Here is a 25,115-nt window from a genome sequence, read left to right as displayed (position 1 = left end):
AAATATTTATTTAAATTTTTAGTAATTTATATGAATAGATGAGTTGATCAGCAGATGATATATAGTATAGTTTAAATAATGCATAGTTTTTATAACATACACCCTTTTTATTGTTAAAGAGCCTTCTCCACATAGTTCTTTATTAACAGTATTATTTTTCTTTAGCCTGTTTGTTTTTTAATGTATGTTTTTTAAAAATATATGTTTTTGAATATATAGTTTTTAATATATATATATATATATATATATATATATATATATATATTATTTTTTTAAATGTAATTACATATTCTATGCAATTGTTTATGTACATCGATTATATCATACTTGAAGAGGTCTGATGATATTAATGACTAAATTGGTTTTTTTTTGTTTTATTACTCGATTTTCTTAATTGTTGGTAGTATTTAAGTGGTAGCATATGTGACAGTTAATTTGGATCTGAGGAAGTCTCAAGTTACAGAGACGAAAAATGCAGTGAAACAGTTAAGCATTTTAGTTTTTGGTGACTGTTTTATTAAAGTTATTGCCAATATTTTCATTTGTACATGGTTGTGGTTTCCTGCATTCTCACAGTGCTTTATTTTTCTGTTTGGTAGGTGTTTTACACTTTGAGCACTGGTTTCCAATATATTGTAGCTTCATCTGTCCTGAAACTTAAATGTGCGATACTCTATGAATATTTTTGCTTCACAGGTACCTGTTAATGTGAAAATTCAAGTTTGTGCAATATCTACTTGTGCAATACCCTAAATAGCAGAGTTTTGTACATGTAATATCTATAAGTGTCTGTCCTAGTATTACAAAATAGTAACTGTATGTATTTATGTTTCTTGCACTGGGAACAAAGAGACATAATTTTGTTTAGCTGCACAATATGCAGATCTAAATGACAATAAAGTTTACTTTGACTTTGACTTTGAATACAGTGAAAGACTCTCAAATCAAGGAATACATTAGATATTTAGCTAAGAAACTAAAAAAATGCCAGCAGGTAAACAAAGGCATACCACAAACTCAGTCATGGATGGGAAGCTAAAGATACACTGCAATGTTTTCTTTATTTATGTCAGAAAAGTAAGGCATAATACTCAACCTGGCACAGAGCTGATTTAAAAATAGCTGTACCTGCTCAGATCCTGTTGATTTAGACAACATACTGGTAAACAGATTTAGTAATACCTTTACCCAGAGACAAGTGTCCCAAGGCCTACAGGTCCCAGAGGGACCTCAACCACAAAATTAACAAGATAATGTGCTCCAAGGGTTATCTTCAAAATAAAAAAATACATCACCCATGGGACCTGACAAAATATTTGGTTGCCTAATATATAGCGCTAGACAAGCACTGGCAGACCCACTCTTCAATCTATTTAACCTGAGATTAGCAATGAGCTTTGCCCCACCAGTGTGGCACACAGCTGCTGTGATGCCACTTCATAAGAGTGACCCACCACTGACCCTAGAAATTACAGACTCAACAGTACATGCAAACATAAGAAAGCTAACTCAACTCCAAATTTACCCGTATGATATTGTCAGCCACTCAAAAGTCTTGTCACTATTTATTGACTGCAGTACATAATTATTTGCCTAAAATCCTCCCATTTTACAAGGAATAGAACAAAAAAAATGAGGCAAAAATCTGGACATTTGTGAAATTCTGGACAATTGAGATACGATTTTGCACCTCTACAAGTCTGAGGCAAAATAGCTACCCAAGCCAAAGACAATCACAAGGCCTTTTTAAGTTATGTTCATAATCTCAAAAGTACAACACAGCAATGTACTAAGCTAATTGTGAATGATGCTACGTACCTACATGAAGATATAGCCAATCTACTGGCTGATAAATTCAGCTCTAATTTTACACCACTCTACCTTCCACCTGTCCCCCAAGATGCACCTGAAACTGTCTCACCTGACACACAAGACTAAGTCCTAAATTCACTATCAAAAGCTAAAAATATTGCATTGATGGGTTCTGACAATATCCCTGGATGTATCTTAAATAGCATGAAGCATGATTTAGCTGCACCTGTAACAACACTGTTCAACATCTGCCTCCATACAGGTTTTGTACCAAGTGAATGGCGAACAGTTACAATCATTCCCTGCATAAGGATGTACTTTCCGCAGACCAAAGAAATTACAGACCCATAAGTTTAGCCAGCCTGATATGCAAAGCCATGGAAAGACTTATCATGCAATTAATCAATAGGGACATAGGGAACCTCCAAAGACTGGACTGTCTCAGTTTGAATTCATTAAGGCAGGTCATAGTTACATAGCCTGATGGACTTTTTTGAAAAGATCACCAAAGCAAAGGATGACAGTAAAACAGTACACGTTGCAAAGCTTTTGACACAGGTATAGTAGTAAAGCTAAATAAACCTGGAATACATCCCTATGTCACCCCTGAGATTGCCATTTGGCTCATAGACAGGATACAGGAAATCAAACTAGGGGAAGTTACCTACACAAGGATACCAGTCACCAATGGAGTCCCCCCAAGGTTTTGTGCTAAAACCTCTCCTGTTTGACATATACTTCTCTGAAGTAAAACCCCATACCAAAGGGCTCTGTCTGACTAAGTTTTCAGATTACTGCAAGCTAGGAGCAGTCATTGAATCTTCAAATGATTTAGATATCGTACAGAAAAGTTTGCCCCAAAGAAATAACTTGCGCCAAAATAATGGACAGAATCTAAATGCCAAAAAAATTCATTATCATATCCTTTGGGATGTCATCTAACCCAGGGAACTACCACATTGAAAATACACCCCTAAGAGTTGTCTCAGTTGTTTGGGATTTGGCAACTTATTGTCAGTGACTTAACTTTCGATCAACGTGTCCATTCTCATAAGAAAGTCCTTCTATACTGCACAGCTTATAAACAAAGAGATTGTGTCTAGATGGGATGTCGTTGCCTCCTTTCTCACCCCTCAGAAGGTCAATCATTGAATATAATGTCACCTTTGGCAACAACTGCTGGAATGCCCACAGAGATACCTTTCTGAATGGATACAAAGCCTGAACAATATCTCCTACAAAGTCTGACTCAAAGCTCTTTCACTATCTACAGACTGCTAAGATATGACTTGTGTCTGGCATACAAGGCATTTTCTAATCCAATATTGATGGATTAACTGTACATCTGCAAGTCAAATGGCATCAGAAATACTAAGTCAATTTATCCAAACCTCTTCAGCAATATCAATAAAATGGTTTGGAGGGACAGGCTTATCTCACAGATGATACAGCTGCTCTGAAACAGACTTCCCACCCATATAAAACAAAACAGCCTTATCCCTGTCCTTATTTAAGCGCAACTTAGATATATGGATGGGATAAAGAAAATTTACTTTAGGACTGCTATCTATATTACTAATGGGACAGAGGCAGATCTTAAATGCTTTATCCCATGCAAGGGTTCCCTCAGATTCTATAGCATGATTCCAATTATTTTCACTAATGGTAATATATAATTATTGACCATGGGATAGGTAAGCCCAATCTAACACCAAATGGGGAAGGTTAATTCAAGCACCAAAAGGGAAATAGGCTAGGCTTCAAATGACCCACAAGGGCAGCTAGCCTAGTACTTATCATTTAACTATGAACAACTTTGATCAAGAATTCTGGACAAAGCCAAAAAATAATAGTGGATGATGGTTAAAGGACCCAAATCATGGACGCATTTTTACTATTGTTCTTTTAAACTTAGAATGTTGTTAGAATAACAGGTTTTTAACTGGCACTCATTTTCTGAAGGTTATAGTCTGAATCTCAAATGTCTTGTCATTATTTAGTGACTGCAATACACAATGATTTGCAAGAAAACCCACACATTTAATGAGGAGCAGAGCGAAACAATAACCCCAAAAAATGGATGAGAAATCACAAATTTATCCATGGTTTGGTACCTATGTCCCTAGTGAACAAGGGCAGCCTATGAACACTTGATTTGCACAAGCATATATCTTAATCATAAACTTCCTTAACTTATTGACACTTGAACAATATTTTGGTAAATCTTGTGTGAGCTTGTCTGTACATAAAATGGCTGTTGAGTTGATAGTTCTAGTAACCACCTATGAATGTTGCTAGAATAGATTTTGCACTGCCATACATTTTCTAAAGAATATGATGTCTGAAAAATCTAATGCTTTGTCATTATTTATTAACTACAATAAATACTGTTTTGGCAGAAAACTACACATTTTTACAGGGAATATACCAAAAAATAATATGGGCATCTGTGAAATTCTTGACAATTGAGAGATACACTTTTGTTCCTTTCAACAACTTTACTCAAGAATTCTGGAGAAAGACAAAAATAATTGGAGATGGGGGGAACAAAGTACCAAAATCAGGGGCATGTTTTAACTATTGCTCTATTAAACTTAGTTGTTATAATAACAGGTTTTGTACACATTTTCTGAAGGATCTAGTACTCAAATGTCTTGTCATTATTTAGAGACTGCAGTATACTATGATTTTGCAAAAAAAAAAAAAAAACACATTTTACAAAGAACGGAACAACAACAAAAATTAAATAAAAAATAAAATAAATATAAGGAAAAAGTCTGAACATCTGTGAAATGCTGGACAGTTGAGAGATACACTTTTGCCCATCTCAACAATTTTGCTCAAGAGTTCTAGATAAAGCCAAACATAATATGGGGAGGGGGACACCTTTTAAATATTGCTCAATTAAACTTAGAAAATTGCTAAGATCAAATGTTTTGCTTTGGAACACAGTTTCTTAGGGATACAGTCTAACACTCAAATGTCTTGTCATTATAGTGACTGCACCACAGTTATTTGCAAAAAAAAAAAAAAACATTTTACAAGGAACAGACTGATATGAGGCAAACATGGGTATCACACATTCACACACAACCCCCCCACACACACAAAGTTCGAAAATCACCACCAAGTCACATGTCATTTTTGTGATGTCGGATACAATGAACCAAGGAAAAACAACAAATTGCAGGGAAGACACACAGGAGGCACTTCAACTGAGAGCCATGAGTTGTGTGTAAACAATAATAACTGCTACTCTACTTAGCCACACAACACAGTAACGTTATTAACTCAAAGTGACATTTTTCAGTTAGATAACAATTGTGCAAGCTGTTAAAGATCAGTGCCACTATTTAAGCAAAAACAAATGCTGCTTTCCTAAAAATATACTGCGAGAATCGAAACATTACTGTACCAATTCCGGCAGTACGTTTTCACTCTTTTCTTTTTAAAATATCTGGAGACAATTGTTCAGCGGTGTCTTATGGCAGCAGTGTGGTGCTGTGTTTAGGCACCACCCCATCCCTACTCACAGCCCAGCAAATCTCCTGATGAATATCTGGATTAAACTCAGAGGAGGTGGGGATGCAATGAATTTAGGGATATGTAGTTGGCTTCACCACTAAGGCTGATGGCTACATAGTGACCATGACTAATTATCCTACAATTTTATTTATTTATTTTACATTTGTTGACCAGGAAAGTCTGACTGGATGCATGTCCATTTTCAGCGGAGGCCTGGGGAGAAAAGCTCCACAGATCAGATTACAAGCAAATATTAGGAGTATACAGAATAATGCAAATTCTTTATCAGGCTGAAAAAGTGGAATTTATGAGGTAGAGACTCTGATGATTTTCAGCTGACAGAAAAGTGCAGGGCCTCTGTATCCACCGGGCCCTATTACATTCAGTCGGTCCAACTGGCCTAATGCCAACCCTGGTGATGTGCTATTTTGTGATTCATAGAGACATTAACAGCAATGAAGACAGCCCTTATTATGGTCTAATTTCCATGTCACCGAATTGCTTTACTACCATGTAGTGCAGATCAGCAGTTCTTGCAGAAGGTAACAGTGTTGCCAGCAGCATTGTGAAAGCAGATGTACACCCCTTAGCCACCCTCACACATGCACAAATAAACAGTAAAGCACACATGCACATACACACCACTTACCCCATACCTGTCCCTGTTGCCAGATTATCCACAATGTCTACTTTGTTTCCTGCTCATGTAATCCATGGATAATTACAGTCACTCCACAAGGCCAAATATTCAAGTTTCACACTTTATACCTTTAGTAAATTCATGTCATGGACAAATCTTACACAGATGGGAGGTATGCTTAACGTTTCCCATCCCTTCTTGTGTGTGACAATGTGTTGCAGGCATTGCATAATATCCTTAACGTTTCCCATCCCTTCTTGTGTGTGACAATGTGTTGCAGGCATTGCATAATATCCTTAACGTTTCCCATCCCTTCTTGTGTGTGACAATGTGTTGCAGGCATTGCATAATATCCTTAACGTTTCCCATCCCTTCTTGTGTGTGACAATGTGTTGCAGGCATTGCATAATATCCTTAACGTTTCCCATCCCTTCTTGTGTGTGACAATGTGTTGCAGGCATTGCATAATATCCTTAACGTTTCCCATCCCTTCTTGTGTGTGACAATGTGTTGCAGGCATTGCATAATATCCGTGCTCTCGAATACATATGCATTCAACACCTGCTGCACTAATGTATCATTTATTGCAGAGGGTAATATAGGGGTTTCTCGTGTCAAGGGTGCACAGCTCAAATCCCTTTCTCCTATGTATTTCTGTATTTTAACTGCCTTTTTAAAACACATTCCTGGTGTCTATTGTACCACCTACCCCCTGATTCCTGTACTGTTAAAGTGCCATTATGACACAAGACTTTTAGAGTTGGTAGTGTTCCCCCACAGATCCCTATATCATTAAAATGCTGCTAGAATATGAGAATTAAGAGTAATCTCTGTTGGATAGTTTTGCCCCTCACCCAATTTTGTAGACTCTGCACATATACAGTACATGCACACACAAACACGCAGGCACACACACACACACACACACACACACACACACACACACACACACACACACACACACACACACACACACACACACACACACACAATCACACACACACACACACACACACACACACACAATCACACACACAATCACACATACAGTTCCCTACTCACAGGATCATGTTCACATACTCATACATTCATCCATTCACACAAACACAAACGACTACCTGATCCCCTCCTTTCATCCCCTACTGGTTGCTCCCAGGGAGACACACAATCACACATACACACACACACACATGCAGCACCTTGCATACACTGAAGCACATACGTCCCATCCCTTCCAGCCTCTAACCTCTCCAGCATTTACCTCTACCACGACAGATGAACACCACAATGTGGATGAAGCAGCTGTGTTGATCTTCTTGGCTAAGCGATTGTATAAATTACTTGGTGTGTAGATGCCTTCCCTAAGACAGTTCGAGCACAGCTCTCAACCTTCCATCTCTAAAATGTGAAACATTTCCTCTCATAACGTGGAACAAATGGGCAAAATGTGGAACACATACTAATATTATTAACTAGGAAGCAAACATGATGGTTAAATGTGCTACTTTGTACTTATCAAACATTCTTTTGATGAATTAATATTATTCAGAATTATTTGCCATGGATATTAGCTAAAACAATTCATAGCAATAAATGTATGACAGACCCTTTCAGTATGGAACATTGAGGAACATGGACTTTTTAAGACTCAGAATAAGGAAAGTTCCTCATACTGATGCACACTTGAGAGGCTTCTGAGGGAGAGCACATGACTAATTATCATAAATCCCTCCTTTGGACTGCCTCATTAGCATGTAGCATGCCCATGCAGACAGCACAACATGGTGCTGCATGTCGTAGAGCAGAAACACTGCATTAGGGCTGTCTTTGAATTTGAAAAGTTTACCTTTATGAATTTTGACCTATATGTTTTTAATAGTTGCAATATTAGTTATTCTACACAAAACTGATAATTATACTTTTATTTTAAACTTATTATTTTTCAAGTGTTGCAGTTTGTGAAAATGTTAATATTACTGTATTGCATTGTTATTCTTACAATATTTTCACGACAAGAATCATGGAAGTCAACCTTATACGTCACACTGCTTGAGCTACTAGATCTTATGGCAAGCAAGAAGTGTAATCACAGATATCTAAGTCTGTCAGGACAAATAAAACAGTATATGTATTTTTCTGTAATAGTAACTATTAAAAGGAAAGATCCACAACTACAAGTTCTGCAACTTTGAAAAATAATGTAAACATTATTGTGAAGTACTTCTACCTTGGACTTTTGGATCAGATTCCAAAACAGAGTTGTACACAGAACTGTTCTCAGAAGGAAGATTTTAGCAAAATAAGTGGAGATGTGATTCAAAGAGCTACTTACATTCTGTGAATCTCAAGCCTTTGCCGAAAAGAAATTGGTTAAAGCAAGAAAATTACTCTAGGCCCCAGAACCAGTGGGACTATACATGCTCTAAGGTACTTTTTTTTTAGTTTTTTCTATTCTTATGATAGTCTAAACAAAATTATTGGAAAGAAATTAAAAGAAATTCAATGAAGAAATAAGTTTTGCCCAAAGCTTAATGTTCAAAGCTGACACAGCTTCTAAAGACAAAAAGCAAATGCAGGTAGCCTCCCTGCCCTCTCACAAAATGAAAACATAGTCACTTCAGGTATAGCCCTATGTTGTTACATGCTGAAAGAACAAATGAAGGTATTCAGGTTTGACTGTGAAAAATGTTAAAGAAACAATTATCACACCATTCTCAGCCCCTTGTAAGCTAGTGTTAGTGATTTCATGTGCACATATCTGAGTAGTGCCGGTTTCTGACTGCTGGGTACAGGGTATTAGTTGGGGATGGGGTCCCTCTACTAAGCCTGTTTCAAACTTCCACTGTACAGAATAATTTACTGCAAACTCTATGCATATTTAAATAGTTGCATAGACACATCTTCCTCCCTCAGAAATAAATTCAACACCAAATTCAAAAATAAAGCCCTATGGGCAGCATAATAAAAGAAAAAAATACTCATTGCACGCAAATATAAATGTAACTCTCAGAAAGCCAAAAACACGCTTGCTAAACTAAACAAGGAACTCGGGACTGTGATTTAATCAACCAAAGCCTGATATGAGGTAAAAATATAAATTCAGGTGAAAGATAACCACAAAGTAATTTTTTAACTGTGCTAGAAATCTCAAACAATGACTAGCACTAATGTGAGCTAATAACAAATAATATCACGTACTTGGAGTAGAGGATATAGCCAATCCACTGGCCAACTAATTCAGATTGAAGTTCACCCCCCCAATCTTCCAATATTCTCACATCAAATACCTGCATCTATAACCCCCTCAAATCTCTCAACAATTTCTGAGGTTACTACCTAAGGCCAAGAATATAATGTCTATTGGGACTGGATAACACACTAGGCTGCCTACCAGTTAGTCTGAACCTGATATGCTGAACCCTCTACAAAGGCTATTCAATACTAATCTCAAAGTAGGTTTTGTGCTGGATGAATGAAAGACTGCAGCAGACATTCCTTTGCATAAAGGTGGGACTTCAATGGGCCCTGGCAATTATATACAAATAAGCCTAACCAGTCTCATCTGGGAACCTATGTCAGCAATGAACTTTCCCTTGATCACCACATATTCACCATTGTAAGGAAATCCTTTTTCATTGTACAGCTTATATCTAAAGGTATATCATCCAGATCCAGGCACATAATTGTCCCCCTCTACTTGGCACTCATTAGGCCAATCATTGAGTATAATGCCTCTTTTGGTATGTACCTGTTCAAACACTTGTCACAAGTGGATGCCATCTAACCCTCAAACATGTAGGAATTATTCCAAAGCAAACCTTGTACTAATGACTTACACCATGGTAAAACTTCCACCCCCCCCCAAATCATGTGAACTCTGCTACCAGTATGGAAATATTTACAGAAACCCTATACCATCATGTAAACAGCTGCACTAAGGTAGCTGTACCCACAAGGAATAAGCAGAGAGCTAATTCAAATAACAAGCCACTCTGGTGGAATCCTGATATCAGCAAGTTGTATAACAAAAGGAGGAAAACCATGGCCAAAACTAGGAAGTGCAATATCCAGCAAGGCGATAAACCTCTCTAACTAAATAAAACTCAGAAATCTTATCAAGCTCACCAACGCCAAATTTGTGGCAGAAATATCCTCAAAAACAAAGGATAACCACAAGGCATTCATCAGCTTTGTCTACAACCTCAAAGGTAACACAACAGTGTGCTGAACAAATTACAAATGGAACTACCTAAAAGGAATCAGAGGACAGAGCAAACCTTCCCCTCAATACCTCTCAGGAAAAACCCTAGACCATAACTCTTCTGGCTATCACTAGCCAACAAGTCTTCAATGCACTCTCCAAGGCAAAGAATACTACATCAATGGGCACTGATAATATCCTGGGATACCTCTTGGATAGCATGAAATATGAGCTATCATATATTCTAAAATCACTTTTCAGCATTAGCCTCCTAAATGGCTTCATGCTTAGTGAATGTAGGACTGCAACATTTAATTCTCACTGAAAGGTTTGGGCTTCTACTGACCTGGATAACTACAGACCATAAGTCTGACTAGTCTTGCATGTAAAGCCATGGAAAGAATTATCATGGATATTTTAAATAAAGACACAAGGAACAGATTTTCTTATTTACTTCTACAATGATTACAGATATTGAAATAAAATAGCACAAACACTGATAGCCATTTGCTAAACAAACAATACAGTCTCACAATGAAAACAGACTTAACATGAGCAGTAAATTTCTCTGCCCTTGAAACTTGCATTCATTGATATGGCATGAAAACCCATATTAAAAGAAAATGCATCTGGCCAGTGGAGGATAAGTTTACCTTGGAGCTGTTTTCAAACTATAGGCTCCTTGCACACATTTATAGGGCCATGCACACATGTTCTTTGATTCACCTTCCTGATTTATTAGATTATATTCCTTGTATAATATAGCACCATTTCTTAGAATGGTGTTTTAAATGCGAAGTTATGAATATTATTCTAGTAAGCAATGAAACAAAATATGTGAACCAATAATGACAAAACTACCCATTTTCAGAAAATTTCAACCATAAAAGGCCACTCAAACTTCTGTCATTAAAATCCACCAGTAGTACTCAATAAGCACAATCTCTACAGCAGTAAAAATCATCCACATAATTCCACATTAAAGAGATCGGTAACTAATAAAGAGGCTACTACTGGCAAACAACTTTACATTTCAATGTTTCATCTACAAATTCAGTGCCTGCCGCCCTGAACTTGATTGCCTATGTTACATTAAAAAAATGGTAAGCTGGTAATACTGCAATAGGGAATGACTGACAGAATGACAACAAGTTCATAGTTACTAGGCATCTCATAGAAAGGAGGACATACTCAGAAGTAGAACCCCTATTCCCCTCTAAAAATGGACCAAATAATCAGCAATCAAAATGACACTGCAATACCAGCACTCCATCTACATGTTGTGGAAGTAAAATCCACAGCCTTCTGCACTAAAGGCATTTATGCTACTAACACTGCTTTCAAATTCTACAACACAAACAGTGACTGCCAATTGATAAACACAACAGTTAATTGCACATTGAAAACAGACTTTGCATGAGCAACAGTAACATGTCTTCCCTTGAAATTCACAATTCCATGAAAATGAAATGAAACTCAGTCTCTTGAAAATGCACCATTCCCTGAAAATGTACTGGAGCTCAAACTCACAATTCTGTCGGCAGTCTGGTAGCTGGTATAGAGGATTCAGGCTCTTGCCTCCTGTAACCAAGTTACAGGGTCAAGCCTGATCAAGTTAATTGAATAATCTGCCCTCCCCCTTAACTAGAGCATTACACACCATACGTCCATACCTCTCAACCGCTTAGCATAAGAAATCTGGACAAAACCTAAAATAATGGTGGGACAAAGACTCCAAAATAGGGACAGATTTTAAATATTGCTCTTTCAGACTTAGAAAGTTGCTAGAATAACAGAAAGTTGCTAGAATAACATCATTTGTCTTAGCATGCATTTTCTTAAGGAAATGAAGTCGAAAACTCAAATGTATGACATTTGTTATTTCAATTCTCAGTGATTTGCAAGAAAACCACAGATATTGAGGAAAAGGACAAAAAAATGAGGCAAAAATCAAGACTGCAACAATCTGGACGGTTGAGAGGTGCGCATATGTCTCAGTCTCTTAGTGCAAGAAATCTGGACAAAGCCTGAAATAATGGAGATACAATGGCCCAAAATAGGGATCATGCCTCTCCACCACTTCAAGCAAGAAATCTGGACAAAGCCACTAGTAATGGAGGAACAAATGCCCAAAAACAGGGAAACTTTTTAAATATTGCCCTTACAAACTTAGAAAGTTTATATAATTACAGGTTTTGCATTAGCATGAATTTTCGGAAGGATATGGAGTTTGAAACCCAAATGTCTGCCATTATTTTCTTACTTCAGTCCTCAATGATTAGCCAGTAATTTGCAAAACCACCAATTTTACATGAAATGGAACAAAAATATAAGGTAAAAATGTGGACAGTTGAGAGGTATGATAGGGATAACTTTTAAATAGAGTTATTTTGAACTTGGAAAGTTGCTAGAATAACAGGATTTGTGCTAGAATGTATTTTCTGAAGGATATGAATATATATATATATATATATATGTCATTATTTAGTGACTTCAGTCCTCAAGATTTGCCAGAAAACCACAAATTTTATGAGAAACAGACCTAAACTATGAGGCTAAATATGGACAGTTGTAGGGTATGTTAAACACACACACACCCCTTACTACCTTCTCACACATAGCAACACACTCACCCTCCCCTTCATACAGCAATGAATGGCTAGTTTAAATTACACACACACACACACACTCACACATACCTACTCTCTCACACAGTAACAGACACACACACACACACACACACACACACACACACACACACACACACACACACACACACATGCACTTTATCTCTCATACAGACAGCACAGCTAGTTCAAATTACATACACATACATACACACACACACACACACACACACACACACACACACACACACACACACACACACACACACACACACTTTCATACTGAAAGTAATGCAACCACTAGTGTAAAATATACATGCATACACACAGTTTACTTACTTACCTTTTCTCTCAAAGGAATGGCTATTTTAAATTGCACGGGAGAGTATGAAATAGGTTTACATCTGCATTAGCGTGCGTGCAATCAACACTTGGCTTTCCTTAAAGGAGATTATATCATTTTAGCTTTTTCCCCCTGGGTCCCAGTGCCTGCCTTGTGCTACCCCCCCCCTCCACACAAACATTGTACTGAAAGGCGTACAGTGAGTATGCCTCCTGAGTCCCGACGTCCCTGATCAAGTGCAAATACTAATGAATTAATTGCAGGGTAATTGTATACCATGCATGCTCGCAAGATTCCAAAACAGAATGCGTGCACCCAATGACAATAAAATGCAATAAAGCAGCATGTCAATACTTCCATGTCAGCACTCAGTACAGGCCATTTATGCTACTCTAAGGTTACTGAAAATTAATGCTTTACTATGAAATAATACTGTGAATTCAACAGCAAACCTATAAAAAATGCTACATGTAGTAAATGCACTCCAACAGGCAATATTGGAGGGTGATCTGAAAATGCATTCTTTAGACTGCCAATACAGTGTCGAGCCAGGCTCCAGTTAAGCCAGCTCTCTGACCAAGGAATAACTGATATACAGCTGTGTGTAGGATGTGTGCACCCAAATGTCTTCATGCAGTTTGCAGGGTAACCCTGGTGCATCTTAGTCTGGGTATAATGGCCTCTGGGGCATTCCAATGACATATGGGTAATGCCATAGGTATGCCCTAGACAGATTCTAGTCATGCACTTGGTCAGTTCCTGGCAGGTATGTGCCACAAAGTGGATACATTCACCCATTTCCCAGAAGCAGCCAGAGAGCAGCAGGCTCTCATGAGATAATTCTATGCCATTGCCAACTTTCCTCATGTCCTTGGTGTAATTGACTCCAGATATGTCAATAAACCCACCCTCCAGTGTAAATACAGAATGTTACATTAACAGAAATTGTCAATTAGTGTGCTCTTGAGGACTGCTCCTGCCCATTTGTGTCTACAGTGCTGTGATATGGAGAGAAAGTTACTTAACTCCTGCTTTCCAAGAGGGTAACATCACTGAGGGGCTACTGCTTGGTAAATATATCTGCACATCATGTTAATTTTTCTCTTGTTTTTTTGTGTTAAAATGCTATGTTCATGTAAGAAATATTTAAAAAAAATATTTAAAAATCATGTAAATAAGCTCATGTATAGTTGTTTTTACCTTGCAATTATAAATGTACATCACGTGTAACTTAAACGTGGAAATTTTCTCCCTGGGCCTCTGCTAAAATGGGTTTTTACTCAGCTGGACTTTTTCCGGTCAACAAAAACAAATAAACAAATAATTAAATAGTTTCATAATAAGGTAATGTAAAACAATGGATTTGATATTTTGTACACTTATACTAACAGAACCCTGCCGTATGCCACCATTCAAAGCCCCATCTAAGCTTGCTGTAGATGTATTTAACAGAGCACCTATGGGGAGAAAAAACACCAGTGAGCAATTGATTGGCTTGCTGAAACCACAATTCAGATGTCTGAACACATCCAGGTGTGTACTGCAATACATGTCAAAAAAGGCTACACAAATGGTCACAATGTGTGCCAGGTTGCACAGTATGATTACATTTAAACATGGTGGCTTGCCAATACAAGTTGTGGGGGAGCTGCCCCCCCCAAAAAAAATCCCAGATGTCTGAAGTGGAGCTATGAAAGCATTCACAAGATGACCAAGAGGACACAAGGGTGAGAACATTCAAGTGTGGAAGAGAAAAGATGAGGCCATATATGCCATCTCATGCAACATGACAATGTCTGGTTTAGAGCTTTTGACCTATAGCATGCCAGATGTACAGATGTTCAATGATAAATAAGTGATGTATGCTCAGTGATGCCTACATCTGAGCATAACAGGTAATAGCTACTATAATCCATCTGATAGCTGGCCACAGGGAACATCAGACATCAGATACATAGATGTGTCATGCTGCATAGTAAAAGACTGTGTGCACAAATGAACAGTATATATATGAATGCGTGTCAAGAAATACATATTAATTATTAACAGAGGATTGTAGGACAAGTACATTGCCAACTGCAGGCATGCTAGTATGTATGTATGTAGAATGTAGTATGTGAAGCACTATTCTCTTGCACCATAGCTAAAATATGAAACTCCCTCCCACCCACAATTACCTCCATACCATCATGCACCCACTTCAAAACTTTACTAAAAGCGCACCTAAAAACATGCTGGCTATGCCCTTGCAACTCCCACTCTAATATCACCCACCCCATCCAACCACTACCTTTCTTTCCACTCCACTAACTACCTTGATTATAGCAAGCTCAGATGCTCATAAGCCTAGTACTTATTATACAGCAGGAACTTCTTATTGTAACATTTGTTAAAGTCTGTTATGTACTTCACAGATAAAGATTCTAGTTGTCTACTGATGTACTATGTTCTTCATCTGTAAATATGTTGTAAGTAATTGCTATGTAAATTGTTAATCGCTATGTAATCCAATGTAACTACTGTCTGTTTATTTTAACTGTGGAGCTTTTCTTCCTGGGCCTCCGCTGAAAATGGACCTACGTCCAGTCGGACACTCCCGGTCAACAAATATAAATAAATAAATAAATAAATAGTATGTGTATGAGCTGCATGTTGTGCAGTCCACTTCAGCACTTTAAGGCCAGGGGTATTATTTGCATAAATCAACTGTAGTGTGTGCATTTGGCACAGAATTGTATGTATGAGTTTTCTTGTCAGTGTGTGCATAGGAGGAAGTACTGCATCAAATGAGAAATATGTATGGGGTGTAGAATGTGTGATAAAGATACATAATGGCCATGCTATATAAATAGTTGGATCTACTTCACTTCACCAAAAACTCATTTTACTGAATTTCATTTCACCGAGACCAAATCGCTGAAAGCTGAAATCGCCGAAACTCATTTGACTGAATCCCATTTCACCTTTTCCCCACTGTAGTTCGATCTTGGAGATAGCATATATAGTTATGGGGTGTGGTGGGCACAGCCCCCCACATCAGGGGTGTTGCGGGGCATAGCCCCCCCACCTAGCTAATGAAATTCGGTGAAATGAGTTTTCGGTGAAGTGAAGTAGATCCAAATAGTTACATGTGCCTGATATGATGCTATCATGCATATTGTATTTTGGATATTAAATGTCTGGAAATATGGCCACATCTTGTGAAACATATGCCAGTAATGCTACACATCTTTCGAATGATAGACACATCATACTCAACAGGGCTGTCATGGCCTGTAATACAAGAGTAAACGTAAGCAGCATATGTGATCATTATCTGAAATTACATGCACACAAGTGCAGTGCAATATGACAAGGCACAGTTCACATGTATGCAACAGCAGCCATGATACTATTCTGCAGAAAATACTCAGGTCTGCACATGTATGGAAGCACATATGTAATCCTGTATGCATGTGATAGCATAAGTGACTTGAACTGTAAAAAACATGCAAATGGAATGTGTGACTGAAAAATGCATGCATGCACAGGGTATGGCACAGTATACGCAGTAGCAGTAACCAGAATAATGTGCCAGAAGTAACACAGGTATGACATTCGTGTATACCTGCACAAGCAATACTGGCATATAATAGGGAAATTATGTAATAATTATAATACATGGCTGACCCACAAGTATATAGGTTGCATCTATAGAAAAAATGTTGCTGTAACTCAAGTGAGAACATGCATGGTACATAAAATCAGCTGTAAAACAAGTGAAATTCATCAACAGTCAAAAAGAGAGAAAACACGAAGGGTAAAGTACCTCCCAAACAAAAACTTGAAATCCAAAAAATATAGAGTAACTGCATTGTCCATCTGCATGGGTGTTATGAAGTTAGCTTTGGAGAATTTTTTTTACAGTGGTTTCCCTAATGGGAGGTGGGGGCGGGATGTGGATATCTAGGGTGATTAGCTTATGGTCGGATCTGACCAATGAGGAGTTGACTTCAGGTGTGGAACACTGGTCACTCATGTTGGTAATGACTAGGTCTAGGATACTGTTGCCCCTGGTGGGGGTGTGGACAAGTTGATCCAGGGCATTGGAATTTATGAATTCCAGAAAGCATTGAGCAAAGGAGTTGGTACATGAGTAGTTTTCTCAGTTAATGGTGGGGTAGTTGAACTTGCCCATTATTAGGGTGTTTGGTTGAACCCTAATATTTTCCAGTATATCAAGAAAAGAGGAGTGGGAATCCTGTGGCATGGTGGGGGATCTGTAGCAAGCTACAATTTGGATTGCAGTTTTGCCCAGAGTTAGTTGCACTTGGATAACCTCGGATGCATTATGCTAAGCAACTAGCCTGGAGGTGTGGATATCCTTAATGAATATGGACACACCTCCACCTTTGGTGTTCTGGTCCACGTTAGATGGCCGAAAAGTATGGTTTGAGTTATAGCCTAATAATGCAGGGGTGCTCTCTGGAACCTTGAACCAGGTCTCAGTCACTGCACAGATATCGATGTTCTCCATTTTAAGGAGTGCCTCGAGGGAGTGTATTTTTAGATTTAGTCTTCTAGCATTGAGTAGCATTACCCATATTTTTTGCTTGTCTGTTCCTGTTATGGTGGTGAATTTGTCATTTGAACCTTGCCTAAAAAAGGCACTATAGGGGCGGCAAGACCCTTAGCCAGTATCCGGACTCCCAGGGGTGACAGGTGCAGGCCATCTCTGGCAAAGCATCGTGGTCTGTCGACCATGTCGTCCCAGGCAGACAGATACTGGATCCCCTTAGAATGACACCAGAAGCTTAGCCAATTGTTGAAGTCAATCATTTTGTCCTTGTACTGTGGTATCATTCTGGGTGATGGCAGGATGCTACTCAGGGCTAGGGCCATACCTACCTAGGCTACAAGATCAGAGAGCTCTTCCATGCCTCTTTTCATGTAGTCCAGGGAGGCATGTCTCAGGTCATTCACACCAACATGGACAATGACAGAGTCATATTTGTACTTGCTGTGGAGTGAACTGAGTGCGTGGGTTATGTGGCGGATCCTGGCATCTGACAGGCAGCTGACTGTAACCTTCTCCTTGTTTAGCCTGGTGAGTGGGACAGCAATGTGCCTGACTATAGAGTCACCTATGACTAGTGTGTTGGTTATGTTGTTTTGCCTTATGGGCTGTGGTTGAGTGGCACAATGAGTCTGTGGGCTATGTGTCATTTGGATTATTTGGGTTGTGTTGGGGGTGGAGGTTGCTTGCGTTTCTGCTTTGGAGGTCTCTGTTGCTTGAGCATATTATTATTGAGAGCCACATTAGGAAGATTTGTGGTGTAAACTCTTGAAGCAGGAGAGGATAGCCTACACCCTTCTAAGCTGGAAATTGCTGGTGGAAGGCCTATTGTGTCTGTTATTCTGAAGTGTCTTAGCTCTGACTTGAGCACTTGGGCTCCAAAACCATTTGTTTTACTTAGGAAGGTTTGTGGTCTAGACTCTTGGGGTGGCAGAGTGTGGCCTACACCCTTCAAAGCTGGGAACTGCTGGTGAATTGTTACTTTATTTAAACTGTTTTTGCTGTTGTGACTGTGATTTTATGCATTTTGAATTTCTAGTACTTCTGCCAATTATAGCATAGATCAGATTCAGACTTGCTGAATATAGATTGTTTGGTATCACCTGAGCATTAAAACCACCTCTTCAATGAGATACCAAAAGACTTGAGGCATCCGTTGCTTCCAGCTAACTATAAGTACCTGTTTTCTCTTATATTGCACTTTTAATTTGTATTTGCATTCTACTGTCTGTTTGAATTGTCTGAACTGTTTTTTGCCACATTTTACTGTATACTGTACTAGTTCAGCTGTAGCATAGCCCAGCTCTAGTTTTACTGTTTCAGGGTCTGTTTTGTAACTTCTGAACATCAAATTCAAGCCATCTTTGTTGAGGAAAGGTCCTTCTGCACCCTTGTGGGAGGAGAATGCTGTCTGGGTGCCATGTAATTGACAGTGAATGGACTAGAGCTCAATGAGAGGGGTCTATATTATATGTTCGAAGTCTGAAAACCTCAAGTCTCATATGACCGACTCCATATGAGCGAAGTTTTCAAACATTGAACATGAAATATAAAGAAACTAAAAATAAAAAAACCTACCTGAACGCTCTATGCAGGGGGGCAAGCCCCTGTGCACCCCCCACTACTTAAATGTACCAACTCCAAGATCGCACTACATTGAAGTGAAGGGAAATATTCCCTATGGCGATCTCCGTTGAAACGTTCGATGTTTGAAAACTTCGCTCATATGATGCCGATCATATGAAATTCCAAGTTTTCAAACTTTGAACTTACAATATAGACCCAAGGAGAGCATCCTTATTGGCTAGTTTGAGTTAAAGGGGTTATTTCTTGTTTTATTTAAGCACCACATTTGCTCTTGTTTGCATGTAGTGCACCATTGTGCACTGCCGCGTAGTGATGGTTACAGCTGGTGGTTATAGACACAAACATTTTGCTTGTTAAATTTTCACTTAGCACTTTGCTTGTGGTTCTCCAGAGGTTTTTTTTGTGGCCTTTTTCTACTCAGAGGTACCAACACACATAGCAACCACTTGCCATTCCTAACTGTGACCTCTTTCCTGACCATATAAATTTACCTAACACTATGGAGGGACAATTTCCCACAGTTTGGTTAACATGGGCATCCTGTGGCAGTGTAGCAACTGCCTCATTTTTATTGACAGCCCTGTACTCCTAGTCCAGACAAACTCAACATGTGAGAGATGCAACTGTATTAAGAACCTTGATTCCATGCTCTCTCATACACCAGTCAGTACATATGACAATGTGTTGGTTGTCAGCATGCACACCTTACCTTCTACTCCACCCAAACCCACATTGCACATACCTACATACAGGGAAGTCCTCACCAGAAACATGACTTAACACCAGAGACTTCCCAAACACAAACACAAGCACACTACTCATACTTCCTCTGCAGAACACAATACACATAATAGCTCATGCAGAAGTGTCTCACCTGTCAAGCCCTTAAGGCAGAACACAAAATCAAATATATTAGTCATAGGTGATTCCATTGTAAGACACACAGATGTCCACTTCACCAGGCTGGATATGGAAAAGGTCATGGTCAGCTGTCTGTCAGGTGCCAGGATACGCCATATCACACATGCAATTAAGTCTCTCAACAGTAGGTACTTTTATGACTCCATCATAGTCCATGTTGGTATGAACAACTTGAGATGTACCTCTCTGGACTGTATGAAGAGAGACATGACTGAGCTCTTGGATTATGTGTCTCAGGCAGGTATGTTCCTAGTCTTAAGCAGCATTTTACCTTCACATAGGATGATGCCTCAGTACAAACAGAAAATGATTGACTTCAATAATTGGCTTAGTTTCTGGTGTCATTCTAAGGGCATACAGTATCTGTCAGCCTGAGATGACATGATTGACACACCTCGATACTTTGCCAGAGATGGTCTTCATCTGTCACCCCTGGGATTTCGGCTACTGGCTAATGTGTTTGCCATCCCTATAGTGCCATTTTTAGGCACTGTCTCAAGGACAAAATTCCTGAAGTAAAAACTCCTAAAATCAATCTCAGTGTTATGTTGCTAAATGCTAGGAGTCTTAACATGAAATTGCACACACTGGAAGCAGTCCTCACCTTGGAAGATACAGATATTTCTGCACTGACGGAGACCTAGTTCAAGGCTGTGGACAGCACCCCAGCCAAACCAGGTTACACCTCCTTCCACACGGTCAGACCACAAACTGAAGGTGTGAAAACCAAAGAAGGCAGCGTATCAATATTCATTAAAGATAAATACACCTCCAAATTGGTTAAACAGTATGATTCCCTGCAGATACTTCAGGTGAAATTAACTGTTGGTAGGACATCTATTTAAATCATTGCTAGTTACAGGTCCCCCTCATGAATGGTTCTGGGTGACTTTAACTACCCATCCATTGACCGGGTACATTACTCATGCTCAAACTCACTTTCCCAAAGGTTTCTCAACTTCATTAACTCCAGTGCCCTGGACCAGTGGTTGACACCCCCACAAGGGGTGCAAATATCCTGGATCTGGTGCTTACCAATATGGGGGATCACTGATGCACCCCTACTGTGAGGTCTTCCCTGGCAAGATCTGACCACAAATCAGTCTCATTTGAAGTAGCTATCACACCTGACCCCCCCCCCTTCCCAGCAGCTACTAAACTATAAAAAATTCCAGAGCTGATTATAACTTCTTACAGGATGGTATAAATAGCTTCACTTCACCTCCCCCCTCAGATGGAACTGGCAGCTATGCCAAGTTCTACACCAGTGCTTTATACAAACAACTGTATAACTGCATTGATTCTGCCATACCTGATAGGACCAAAACAAGCTCCTCAACGAAGAGCAAACCTGCCTGGTGGACAACTGCCGTTAACAGGTTTTACAATAAGAGGAAGAAATTGCTGTCTAAGAGTAAGAGGGAGAGAGCCCTAAAGTGGAAATGCTCGCTCCTCAGATTAAACAAGCAAATTAGACTTTTTGTGAAGTCCTCCAAAGCAAACTACAAATCCACATTAGCTTCCTCCACTAAAGACAACCATCAAGTGTTCTTTAGATACATCAATAACCTAAAAGGAAAGGCCCAGATTTGTGCCAAACTGGTAGTTAATGATACTGCATATACTGAGCCTGTGGACATAGCTAACCTGTTGGCCAACAGGTTCTGTGAAAACTTCACTCCCCCTCTCCATGCCATGCCTACCCCATGCCATCCCTTCCACCTGTCCCCTACCTTGTATCTCTAAAGAGCATGTTGTGAATGCCCTCTCTAAGGCCAAACATACAGCATCTAGGGGACCTGATAACATTCCAGGCTGTCCTACATAGGCTCCAACAAGAATTAGCAACACCATTGGGTACTCTTTTCAATCATAGTTTAAGCACCGACTTCATCCCAGCTGAATGTAAAATGGCCACCATTATTCCCTTACACAAAGGTGGTGCTTCCACTAACCCTGGGAACTATAGACCTATTAGCCTGATTAGCCTTATCTGCAAGGCTATGGAGTGAATTTTCATGGACCTTATCAACAAAGATATAGGTAATCTAAAAACACTTGACCCTACTCAGTTTGGATTTGTCAAAGGGAGATCATGCCTGCTAAACCTGGTTGGTTTCTTTGAGACAGTCACCAAGCAAGGACCTGGACGAGGGAAAATCTGTACATACAGCCTACCTAGACTTAGCCACATCTTTTGACACTATTCCTATTCAGGCATCATTGAGAAACTCACACAGCTAGGTATCAACCCTTATATCATGGGAGGCTTACTGGCTCACTATTAGAACACATGTAGTCAAAATTGGGGAATCCACCTCAAACACCAGATCTGTAACCAGTGGTGTTCCACAGGGATCAGTCCTGGGACCTCTACTGTTTGGAATCTATTTCACTGAAGTACAAGCAAAAACTAAAGGTCTGTGGCTAATAAAGTTTGCTGATGACTGCAAACTGGGAGCAGTCATAGAATCTCCAAATAATGTCAATATCCTACAAGAGGGTCTTACATAAAAAAATCCTTGGTGCCAAAGTTATGGCCTTAAACTCAATGTAAAACATGTATTATCATCCTTTTCAGTAAGAGCAATGTTCCTGCTAACTACCACATCAGTAGCAACACCCTAAGTATGCACTCAGGGATGAGAGACCTGGGCACCCACCTTACCTTTGATCACCATGTCTCCACAATAGTAAGAAGGGCATTCTTTATTGCTCATCTCATAAGTAAGGGCATTGCCTTCAGAAAAAAAATAATTTTTACCTCCCTGACCTCTTCCCTCATCAGCCCAATAATTGAGTACAACCCCCCTTTTGGTATGTACCTTTCCAAGCAGCTGCAGCAATTGGAGAGACCACAAAGGTTCCTCCTTCCAAGGAAAATTCAAGGACTTCAGCATCTGCCCTATGTAGATCATCTGAAATCACTGCCACTTTATTCTGTTTCATACAGACTACTCAGAGGCTATCTCTGCCTTGCATATAAGGTAATCTCTGACCCTATTTTATTGGAAATGCTGCATATCTGCAAGTCAATTTGTACACAGATTACTCGCTCTAAAGACCTTAACCTGGTATGTGACATTAATAGACCCTGATGGAGGGACAGAAATTTGTCCTGGAGGTTGTCACACCTTTGGAACAGGCTTCCACTTCATGTCAAACAGAGCACCTCATTGGCCCTCTTCAAATGCAGTCTGGATGATGGGATGGGTAACAGTAAATTCACACTGAGTGTTCCACTTGTGTTCCTCTTGGACAGGGGCAATAGGTGTTAATCATGGAAATAAGGGTAGAACTTGGCTAGGCTTGTAAGGGCCCTAGGGCCATTAGCCTAGTAACTTTTTATGATCCTATGATCCTATGAGGATGTTCACATTGATGGCTCACACCACAGTCATGGCTATCCCTGCCACATGAGAAAACTGTCGACCCATGGTGCACTACCATTGATCTGGTGGTGGTGCCATGTTCATGTTGGGATACCCTATGGGTGTTTTCAGTGGCATGTGTGGTATAATGGGATGCGCCAGCTGCTGTCTGACCATGGTAACTCACTACAGTGTATGTGCATATTGCAGCATATGAGAGCTGTGGATGAGTCATGCAATAGGCGATCTCCCTGTCTCAAATGGAGACATACTGATTATCTGAGTCAGGGTATGTATTGCCTGATTTGTACTGTGGCACTGCTCAAACACTGATGTGACAAGTTGCTTGACAGAGTTCGTAACAGATGTCAGACTGTCTTACTATGCACCAAGTCCTGATGTAATCTCTCCATGCCTGTGCTTCTGATCCTTATGTAATCCATGGATCTGGTGTGCTACACTGTTAGTTGCATTATTTTATTGCCATGACAGTGCTCAGAATAATAATATGCTTGTAATAGCAGGAGTACACCAAATACATGTCCACATATTTCTACCACTTGCCCATGTGCTAGCCTACTGACATTGCATGTCAGATGGGGAACTGTGTCACTACCATGCTCTGATTCACCTGGGAGTAGTTGCTCAGGGTCACTGTCTTAACCTCAAGGTTGACATCTTGACCTCTGATACTCCACCACTTGGGGGCTGGCCAGGAGAACCACCCACCATCGGTAGTTATACTATGAGCCACAAGACTGCCCCAATCAGGGCTTGAGAAAGTTAACCCCAGTACAGTGTCCTGTGTGTCATTGAATTACTGTTTCAATACACCACATCACATTCTACATAAGGATCAGTGGGACAAGCATGGGGATGAAGCATGAAGTGGACAGGTTGTAAACAAATAAATGTAAATAAGAAAGTACACATCACATAACTGCACAGATAAACAGATGTGTGCAAACATTAAAGGACATACACTAAAGCCTAATCTGATAGAATGTAAATGTGCACATATCTGGCAGGCATATCTGTGGGCAGTGTGATACCTCTACATAACGGAGAAAGTCAGTAATAGGCACAGTCAGACCTATTTGTAACAGCATGCTATCATAGCACATAGAGGCACTCTTACCAGACATTTTCTTCTTGGAGTCCACCTCTAGCTGCAGACTTCATGATGGAACTCTGCAATACATAAAACTCCACAATCAAGAATGAATACTACAAATGACTGTGCAGTGACTATTGATCCACTTGTAATCCATCAGAATCCACAACCTAGAATGAACGTTGCAGTTAACTGAGCAGTGCCTACTGATTCACTCACAATCCATCAGAATTTGCAGTCTACAATGAAGTAGCAACAGGGTTCAAAATCAAGAAACAAATGATAGGGATGTGAACAATGTCAGAAGGGCATATTTACAAACAGTTACACACAGACTTAGGAAATGTAACAAAACACTGATTGACACTTGTAAAGTAATCCTTCTCAGTGAAACTTAAACATGTGCGATCCACAAGCAG

Source organism: Protopterus annectens, chromosome 3.part0 (assembly GCF_019279795.1).
Source record: "Protopterus annectens isolate FY-2018-M chromosome 3.part0, PAN1.0, whole genome shotgun sequence".
NCBI classification, from domain to species: Eukaryota; Metazoa; Chordata; order Ceratodontiformes; family Protopteridae; genus Protopterus; species Protopterus annectens.
The sequence above is the reverse complement of the archived record's forward strand: the minus strand, read 5'-3'. Positions refer to the sequence as shown.